Raw genomic sequence first — 10,096 nt, 5'->3', positions numbered from 1 at the left:
GGGGACCAAGTTTCTACTTCTCAGCAGCAGAAGGAGGATGTTTACCCAGACAGGGCCTCAGTTCTCAGAAAAGCCCCCAAAATGCCCCTTCAGTTGTTAGATGGCCCTGTCCAATCAAAAGAAGCCCTGTGCCCTTTTAACTGTCACAATTTCCTTATCTAGAATATAAAAAAGCATTTCCAGGAGAAACCAAGGCATGTGCTGCTTATGTAACCAAGACCTATAGAAACTGCTGGCATTTGTGAGTCAGGGTTGCTATCAAGAGACACTTGTGGATGAGATAGTTGACCCCAATTAACTGGAATAAAATGCCTTTGCACTTACATTGCTGTCTCTCTTAATCTGTGTCTGTTCATGCCAAGACCCGAAAGCCCGGGTACAACATTATTATGTCCTGTGAAGGGAGTTTTGCTTGCATATTGATCACGATAGCACAGCGGGTAGGGCGTTCGCCTTACAAGCAGCCAACATGGCCGACCCGAGTTCGATTCCTCCGCCCCTCTCGGAGAGCCCGGCAAGCTACCGAGAGTATTCGATATGCCAGACACAGTAACAACAAAGTCTCCAATGGAGACGTTACTGGGCCCGCTCGAGCAAATCGACGATTGATCAGACCAAATGTGAGGATGCAAATGCAAGGCACTCTTTATTGCTAGCTTGAGCTAGTGTCCAAGTCTCGATGCAGAAGACTCTCAACGAGAACCTCTACCCAAATTTCAGGAAACATTATATAGCATATGGTTACATACACAAAGTTGGCACAGTTTTCCCAAGAATTACGGTGAAGAAGTCAGAAGTCTGTGAGCTAATTGGTCATGCCCACCAGCTGTGCCCAGAGATATTCTACTTATCGTAAGAATGGCTAAACACCTAGGGGATTTCCAGCTTCAGCCAGGGACAGTCTCAGGGAATTCTTTGGGGAGTGGGAAGGGGAAACAGAAACTTAGACCTATTGCCTGTTTCAGCCCTAAAGTGAAGCCTGTTACAGCCCCGACCTTACCTCACAGGTAAACTCTCTTTGTTCTGCAGAATGGCTAGCCTTCAACATTAGCTGGCTAGTGGAAAGTACTTTTGATCTGGGGACCATTCTGAAAAGTTAAAGATAAATTTTTCTTTCCAGGACTGTTGGAGTACAAGGAGCTTAGGTTTATCAGGTTGCAACCATTACAGTGCTCCCGAGTCACTCCCATTACTTTGTTTGTCTGTAACTACTTCTTTGTGCTCTCTTCCCCAACCAATTTGTAAGGTCTCATCCTTCTTAGACACAGAAGCTGTACTGTAAGTTAATATTGCCTTTCTTCTCTCCTTGTGTCTTTTGAGCAGTTTAATGCAATATCCTTTTTGTATAGATAAAAGGAAGACAATATTATGCTTTATAACTTAGGACTTAATTGGCTTTGAATATTATTCACTCCCGGGCATCTGCTTTCTCAATTTAAGCCTCAGTTGCCCTCACTTCCTAGCACCCCAAGGGCAGGGTCCCGACGTGGACTGGATGGAACCAGGGCAAGCTGGTAAATTATGTGCTACCCTGGCATCATGATGGGCCAGGCCAAGGTGCCACGATTCTTAACTATAGGTTAAGAGTTTGATCATAGGCAAATGCTGTCACGATCCAAAAGTAACAACGAGACTAGGACCCTGCTGCTAGGAATAGGAAAGATATCTGGCCTGAGCACTGCAGTCTGAGATTGAGATGGCCCTGGGAGAGCAATTCTATAAGCTTAAAGTATTTCTTACTGTGTCCGTACAAAATGATTTATATTATGTATGCTTATATGTTAGTCAGACAAGGAGAGGAGAAACACATCCAGGGAAATCTGTTCTAGGGTGGGTTGATCTGCTAAATGAGAATCTGTCCTAGAAGTTTTCCTGGGTGTCCTGACAAGCTTGGATGAGACTGAACTTTTCTCCCCTTCAAACTGCTTCAGTAAATGATTTCAGTATATTGAGGCAGTTTCCCTTATCTCACAGGAACCTAGCTGGTCTTAGGTAAGCAGATCTCAGGTGCTAAGCCAGGCCTGATCCTGGGGATGTAGATGCCTGGCTCCAGGCAGGCTGATCTTTGAGATGTAGACTTCAAGCTCTAGCAGACTGGTCTTTGATGTGCTAATCCAAGTGCTTGTAGCTTGTAAAAACGTGAGGCCAAGATTACTGGCCAGTGGATGGTGGATGTAAAGAAACAATGTATGGATTGCTGCCTCAATGTTCTTTCTGTAACTCCTTTTGATGGCATCATTATATTGCGCCCTTTAGAGGTACTATGATCTATATAAGGGAGATTTCAGGGCTCTCTGGGGGGCCACATGCGTTAGAGAACCTGGGAAGATGGGGTTGAGGACAGAAGCTGAGAGAACAAAGGTGCACGTGCTTGAGAGATCCTGGGGCCTCTATGACATATACTTCTTCCATGTAATAAACTGCTGCTAAGACCAACCACCTTAGCCCTCATTTCCTTCCTTCGCCTGACCATCGCCATTGACCTCCGTGGAGTGGGGAAACGGCCTGAGACTACCGAATGCGGGCAGCGGGAGAGATAGGCCGCTGCCGCCCTGTTGCCCGTCCTTTCTTGTGTGATTACACACAGGACTGGGAGGACATCCAGACCAGTCCCCTTACATCCTGGTCTGGCAAGAACTGGTTGAGACCCCTTTGCCTGGTTTAAAACAGGAGTGTTGCAAAACAGTGCAGAGATGGGGTTTGTCTTGATGGCTTCTATACCTTTTAGTTCAATAACGGGGTAGAGGGTTGGAGAGATAGTACAGCGGGTAGGGTGCTTCCTTGCACACGGCCAACTAGGGTCCAATTCTCAGTGTCCCATATGGTCCCCTGAGCACCATCAGGAGTAATTCCTGAGTGAAGAATTAACCCCTGAGCATTGCCAAGTGTGACCCAAAAAGCAAAAATTTAAAAATTAATAAATAATTGGGTAGGTGGTCATCAGAAATAAGTCTTCTTATGCTTTCATAAACATTGACCATTCAGATGTTTTCTTATGCTATTTAAAATTTTGTACCAATGGCCTCTTTTTGTGTCTAAAAGCATGTTTGAATTGTGAAATTGTTAAAGTATCTGGTGTTAAAAAAAAAACTTATGATTTGAGATAATTAAGAACTTTAATATTAAGCCAAAGAATATTTTCCTATGTTTTATAAAAATTGATGGTTTGAGGGTTTTCTTTTTTTATTTCATGTTAGTTCACAATATTTGATTACATCTAATACTTCCACCACCAATCCCACACCAATCTCACCACCATTACACCTTCCCACCACCAAATTTGGGATGTTCCCATCCCAAACCTCAATCCCTGTCCCAAAACACAAATGAAAGAATATATTTTGTATTGTCTGTTATTAAGAACTGCTGAACATGCTTACAAAAAAGTGTTCATATAGGAAACAGTGTGAAGAGTGTTCTCTTTTGGCAGGGACCATTAAGACATTCTATAGGATATCACTAACTTGTTGTTAAAGTTTGGGTGATGTAAGCTTTGTTTTATATATCTGAAATATATATATATATATAATATATATCTGAAAACAGCAAGGCACGGGGGCAGGGGACTCTGCGCTGTTCTCTTCTGGGAGCTGGGTTTTATAGTCGCTGGGTCTTGGCCGTTGATGGGATTACCCTGCGCCTGGCTGTCCTCGCTGGGGCCCCTTGGAGGGGGGCGGGTTGAGTTTCCCTCTCCGCCCCAAGCAGAGCCTCAGCAGCCGAAGACCTCCAGAACCAGCCACAGCCATGCTGAGACCACTCTCCACATGCATGAAGAAACCGGCAGAGGAACACAGGCATACGGGTCCCGGGGCTGAGATCTCCAAGCCTGCTGGGATTGGGGCTGAGCATCCTCCACCCAGATCCTCCATCTTCCAGTAGGCAGGGGTCACATCCACCAACTGCCCCCCCTTTGCCCACAGCTACTCCTAAATACTTGGCACAAGTAAATCAAGTCAACTGGAGTCAAATTTCCTTCCCTCTTTCTTGGTCTCCAAGACAAAATCACCAAAGACCTACCTCAGTCTCTCCTGCATCTTGCATATCTGCTGGAACTGGGCACTTACCACTCTTTCCCTGTGAAGGAGTTGATTTTTGGCTAGTTCACCACAACACTGGGCTCTTTCAGGAGGCAGGGCTAGCATTTTTTTTTTTGTTATCCTTACAAGGAATTACCTAACTGTACTGGGGACAGAGAGATAGTACAACAGGTAGGGCATTTGCCTTGCATACAGCACAGCCTATCTGTGTTTTTTTTCTTGACATACTATATGGAACCCCAAACCTGCCCAGTGATTCTTGAGTGCAGAGCCAGGAGTAAGCCCTGAGCATAACCAGGAATGACAAAAAAAAAGTATACAATAATAGGGCTCTGGGCACCATATTAGGGGGCCAACTAGTAAGACTGGTATGGGAGGTAAAGGTAGGAAACAAGGTTGGAATTAAGCCATGGTGAGAAAAATGTTGAGAAACACTGTTCTGAATGACACTATGCCTGTCATTTTTTTTAATGTAGGAGTAGCACTGTAGCACTGTCCTCCTGTTGTTCATGGATTTGCTCAAGCGGGCACCAGTAAAGTCTCCATTGTGAGACTTGGTGTTACTGTTTTTGGCATATCAAATATGCCACGGGGAATTTGCCAGGCTCAGCCATATGGGCAGGATACTCTCAGTAGCTTGCCGGTCTCTCCAAGAGGGATGGAGAAATCAAACCTGGGTCGGTTGCATGCAAGGCAATTGCCCTACCGCTACGGACTGAAGCAGGCATGAACTCACTGTCACTGTCACTGTCCTCCCGTTTTTCATCGGTTTGCTTGAGCGGGCCCAGTAACGTCTCCATTGTGACGTTACTGTGTTTGGCATGTCAAATACACCACGGGGAGCTTGCCAGGCTTTACCATGCAGGCGAGATACTCTCAGTAGCTTGTCGGGCTCTCCAAGAGAGGTGGAGGAATCAAACTTGGGTTGGCCATGTTGGCCACTTGTAAGGCAAACGCTCTACCTGCTGTGCTATCGCTCCAGCTCAAGCACGAACTCATTACTTTTTTAAAAAAAATTCTGAGTATATATGAAATAGACCATTACAGAGCTGTTCATAATTGGATTTCAGTCATAAATTATTCAGCACCCATCCCTCCAACAGTGTACATTTCCACCAAAGTCCCGGTTCCCTACCACAATCCTTTAACACTTCACCTCCCACCCACAGCCTCCCTCTATGGGAGACACTTTCCTTTTTATTCTCTCTCTCTCCCCTTTTCCTTTTGCACACTATGGTTTGCAATACAGGTACTATAAGGTAATTGTGTAGGGGGCATTCAGTATTTTTATAGGGATAGTAAGGCTGGAGTAGCTTTTTTTCATTATTTAATTTTTATTAGTGAAACACCATGAGGTACAGTTGTAGACTTACAAACTTTTTTGCTTGGGTTTTAATTATAAAATGATCAAATACCCATCCCTCCACCAGTGCACATTTTCCACCACCACGGCTCCCAGTATCCCTCCCACTTCCCATCTCCCCCATTCCACCTTGCCTCTGTGGCAGGGCATTCCCTTTTGTTCTCTCTCCCCTTCTGGGTGTTGTGGTTTGCAAAAGAGGCATTGAGTGGCAATCATGTTTGGTCTATAGTCTTACTTTCAGCATGTTTCTCCCATCCTGGGAGGATCCTTCCAACACCCTTTATTTGGTGCTCCCTTCTCTTATCTGAGCTTCCTTTTCTCCTAGCATGTGTGGCTGGCCTCCAAGCCATGGAGCAAATCTCCTGTTATGAATCTCGGCCACTCTTGGGTGTTAGTCTCCTATTTTGTTACTTTGTTCCCCAGATGAATGCAATCTTTCTATGTCTATCTCTCTCTTTCTGACTCATTTCACTTAACATGATACTTTCCATTTAGTACCACTTGTATGTAAATTTCATGACTTCATCTTAAAATTATGGAACGCTTCACGAACTTGCATGTCTTCCTTGCGCAGGGTACATGCTAATCTTCTCTGTATCGTTCCAATTTTAGTATATGTGCTGTCAAAGCAAGCACTGGAGTAGCTTTTTAACTGAGAAGCAGTTTTGGAGTATGGATGTGACTGCCAAAGATTCCAGATGAACAGGGAGGTGGGAGCAGGTAGCCCATCCCAACCCCGAGAAAGTCTGGAGATTTCAGTCACAAAACCACATACCACAGGTCCATCCTCAGACAGTGGAGTCAGGCCAGGGGCATGGCAAACTATGCCTATTTTACTATATATGTTTTATATGTGTATATTAATGGAACTGAGAGACTCATTGTTTAATGTTTGAGATCAAGGATACTGGTCAAAGGCAAGCCCAGCTTTATCTATAGTGTACAAGTCTTTTGCAAGCAAAAGAAATCCTGAGATATTATCTCTGAAATGAATGACAAATCAATCACACAGGAAAAAGGAAACCTTCAAAGTCACTCCTTATAATATCAAATTTTTCTATGTTTAATAAAAGAGTAACAAAGTATTTACAAAGAATATTAAAGCTGACTATAGAGTAGCATAATCTCACTCCAACTAATGTATATGATCTTAAATGGCTTGTTCTCACAGTTTGACAGTGATTGCTAACAATTCAGATAACTATCTTGTTTTTGGTCCATATCTACATTTTTATAGAGGGCAGTTATTTTCCAAAAACACAAACATTACAAAATAGAAAATCTACCAGAACAAAGGTACAGATTCACAAGACATTACATATTTAAAAGTAACATTACTTAACAGTAACAACAGAGTAAGACAGAGAAATTAACATAAGCAAATTAAAAAAAACATTCCAAGCTTTATATTGTATAAAAATATAATTTACCACAAAACAGGCAAAAATATAAAAAATATTCAATAAATGTTAGGAGAATGGGAGAGTGGGAAAGGGCAAATTTAGTCTAAATAATTTTGACACAAATCAGTTATTCTGTATAATTCAGGTAAACTGAAAACATAAAAAATTAACAGGGTTAGGACCCCAAGTGAATTTTTGATGCTCAAGGGCAAAAATTATATGAAAAGGTTTTCAATTGTTTTTGACGTCATACCTGGCAATGCTCAGGGATTACTCCTAGCTCTACACTCAGGAATCATTCTAGTAGTGCTTCAGGGACAGTTAGTTTGAACCTGAATAAGCCACATAAAATAAACATCTTTTTTAAAGCATCTAACTCTTTTTCTTTTCAAGATTTAACTATTGAGTCACTGTGAGATAGATCTTTACCAAGCTGTTCATAATTTGGTTTCGGTCATACAGTGTTCCAACACCCATCCCTCCAGTCAGTGTATATTTCCCAGTACCAGTGTCCCCAGTTTCCCTTCCATTACCTCCCTTCTCTATGGCAGGCATTTTTCTTCTCCTTCATTTTCTCTTTCTTTCAGGGCATTGTGGTTTTCAGTACAGATAGTGAAAGGTTATCCGGTATATCCCTTTACCTACTTTTAACACTCAGTACTTGTCCAGCATGATCATTTCCAGCTATCATTGTCATCCTGCTCCCTTTTCTATGATGAATCCTACTTGATCATGGTGTGTGATCTTTTTGATGAGTTGTCACTGGACTCTATTTGCTAGTATTTTGTTGAGAATCTTTGTATCTGTATTCATCGGGGATATTGTCCTATAGTTTTGTTTTTTCATGGTGTCTCTGTCTGACTTTGATATGGGATGTGCGTGTCATAGAAACTGTTTGGAGGTGTTTCTATTTCTTCATTTTCCTGGAAATGCTTGAAAAGGGTTGGCAATAGGTTCTTCTTAAAGGTTTGGAAGAATTCACTAGTAAATCCTTCTGGATCTGGGCTTCTGCTTTTGGGAAGACTTCTGATTACCATTTCACTTTTCTTGTGATAGGTCTATTGAAGTATTCCAAATATTCTTGGCTCAGCCTTGGGAGGTTATAGGAATACAGAAATTTATTCATTTCTTCTAAGTTGTCTTGTTTCATAGTGTACAGCTTCTCAAAGTAATCTCTGATGATCTTTTGAATTTCTGTGTTTTCTGTTGTGATGTCCCACTTTTCATTTCTGATTCGGTTTATTAGGGTTTTTTTCTCTGAGTCTTGCTAGTGGTTTATTGATCTTGTTTATTTTTTCAGAGAAACAGCTCTTGGTTTCATTGATCTTTGGGATTTTTTTTTAATTCTAGCTTGTTGATTTCTCCTCTAAGTTTTATTATTTATTTCCTCTTGCCTGGTTTGGGTCCTTTTGTTAGTCATTTTCTACGATCTTAAGCTGTGAAGTCAAGCTATTTATGTGAAACCCTTTCTTCCTTCCTGATAAAATGCTTACAGAACTTTCCTTTTAATACTGCTTTACCTGTGGCCCACAAGTTCTAGTAGCTTGTGTATTCATTCTCATTTGTTTCCAGGAATCTTGATTTTTTTTCTTTGATTTCCTTTCTAACCCACTGGTTATTCAGCAATTATCTGTTTAATTTCCACATGTTTGATTTGATTCTCTATTTCTGCAATTAACTTATATTTTCAGCACATCATGGTCTGAAAATATAGCTGATACAATGCTTATCTTCCTGATTTTATTGAGGTATGTTTTGTGGCCCAGCATATGGTCTCTCTTGGAAAATGTTCCATGTGTACTGGAGAATAAAGTGTATCCAGAACTTGGGGGATGAAAAGTCCTATATCTACTAGCCCTCTCCCATTTCTTCCTTCAGGGCCAGAACTTCCTTGCTGAGTCTTAATCTTGTTGATCTATCAAGAGGTGATAAGGCGATGCTGAAATCTCCAACTATTATTGTGTTGCTATCAATGTCCTTCTTGAAGTTTTACTAGCAATTGTTTTCAATATTCTGCTGACCCCATTGGTTTGCATCCTTTGACTTTGAGTGTGTTTGCTCTGACTATTCAGATATGTTTCTTTCTTATAGGTATCAGAATGTTTGATTCAGTTTTTTAATCCATTTTGCCAGTGCCTCTTTATTGGCATGTTTAGATTATCAACATTGAAAGACATTATTGTCCATATGGGATTTAGTGCCATCTTTCTCTAAAAGTTTGCTTTGTGTGGTTTGTCTTGTCTTAGAGTAGCCCCCTCAGTCCTTTTTTTAAGGTTGGTTTTGAGTCTATGAAATTCCTGAGCTGTTGTTTATCTGCAAAGTACTGTATCATTCCCTCAAGTCTGAGCGAGTGTTGCTGGACAAAGTATTCTTGGTGAGGCATTCATTTTTCCCACTATATCCCACCACTGTCTTCACGCCCAGATGGTTTTATCTGAGAAGTCTCCTGTAAATCTAAGGGATCCTCCTTAGCATGATTTCTGTCTTTGACCTTGCTGCTCACAGTACTGTGTCTCTACCTATGGTATTGATCATTCTGATTAGGATATGTCTTGAAGCTGGTACTCACTGGACTTCTTAATCTGGATGCTTGCATTCTCCAGCTCAGGGAACTTCTCAGCAATGATGTCTTTAACTATTACTACCTGATTGGGGTTGCTTCCCTATTCTTCTGGTACCCCAATGATTCTTATGTTGTTCATTTTGAATTCATCACATACATTTCTTCCTCACCCTTGTACTATTTTGTCTTTTTTCCATCTTCCATTGTTGCCTGTGTGCTTTCTGCAGCTCATCTTCAAACTTACTGATTCTTTCTTCAGCTATTGTCATTCTACTGTTGAGGGCATCCACTGAATTATTAATTTCATCTACTGAATTTTTTATTAGTGATACTTTTGTTTGTAGTTTTCTTATTTCTGCTCTTATTTATTCCTGTAGACCGCTCCACTGTTTCTTTTATATTCTACTGTAATGTATTGGCTATCCATTCCACTGTTTTCTTTGAGCTCATTAAACATCCTCACCATTTCATCTCTAAATTCTTTATCAGAGAGATTATGTATGTCAGTATTCCCTGTTGGGGTTTTAGGGCTCTTTTCTTCATCCATACCTCATGGTGGGAAAATGTGCTGTTTCCCCATGATGCTGCAGTAGTATGGAGGTGGATTACCCCAGTTCACTATCAGTGTCCCCCCTTTCACTGCTGCGGGGGGGCTCTGGACAATCTTAGTCAATACTGATCTCCTCTTTCCCTTTCAAGGATATTACCTTACTCTTTGGTGCTTTTGTGT

The 10,096-nt window shown here is 41.5% G+C and overlaps 1 non-coding gene across 1 annotated transcript; it reads right to left on the bottom strand.

Annotated features, from left to right (window-relative positions):
• Nucleotides 1-5,929: 5,929 nt before the first annotated feature.
• Nucleotides 5,930-6,036, bottom strand: LOC130044644 (U6 spliceosomal RNA). Its single transcript, XR_008795479.1, has one exon. It is a non-coding gene; the product is annotated as a U6 spliceosomal RNA (small nuclear RNA).
• Nucleotides 6,037-10,096: the final 4,060 nt, after the last annotated feature.

Source organism: Sorex fumeus, unplaced genomic scaffold (genome assembly GCF_029834395.1).
Source record: "Sorex fumeus unplaced genomic scaffold, SorFum_2.1 ptg000122l, whole genome shotgun sequence".
NCBI classification, from domain to species: domain Eukaryota; kingdom Metazoa; phylum Chordata; class Mammalia; order Eulipotyphla; family Soricidae; genus Sorex; species Sorex fumeus.
This window is presented reverse-complemented; position numbering and strand designations above follow the sequence as displayed.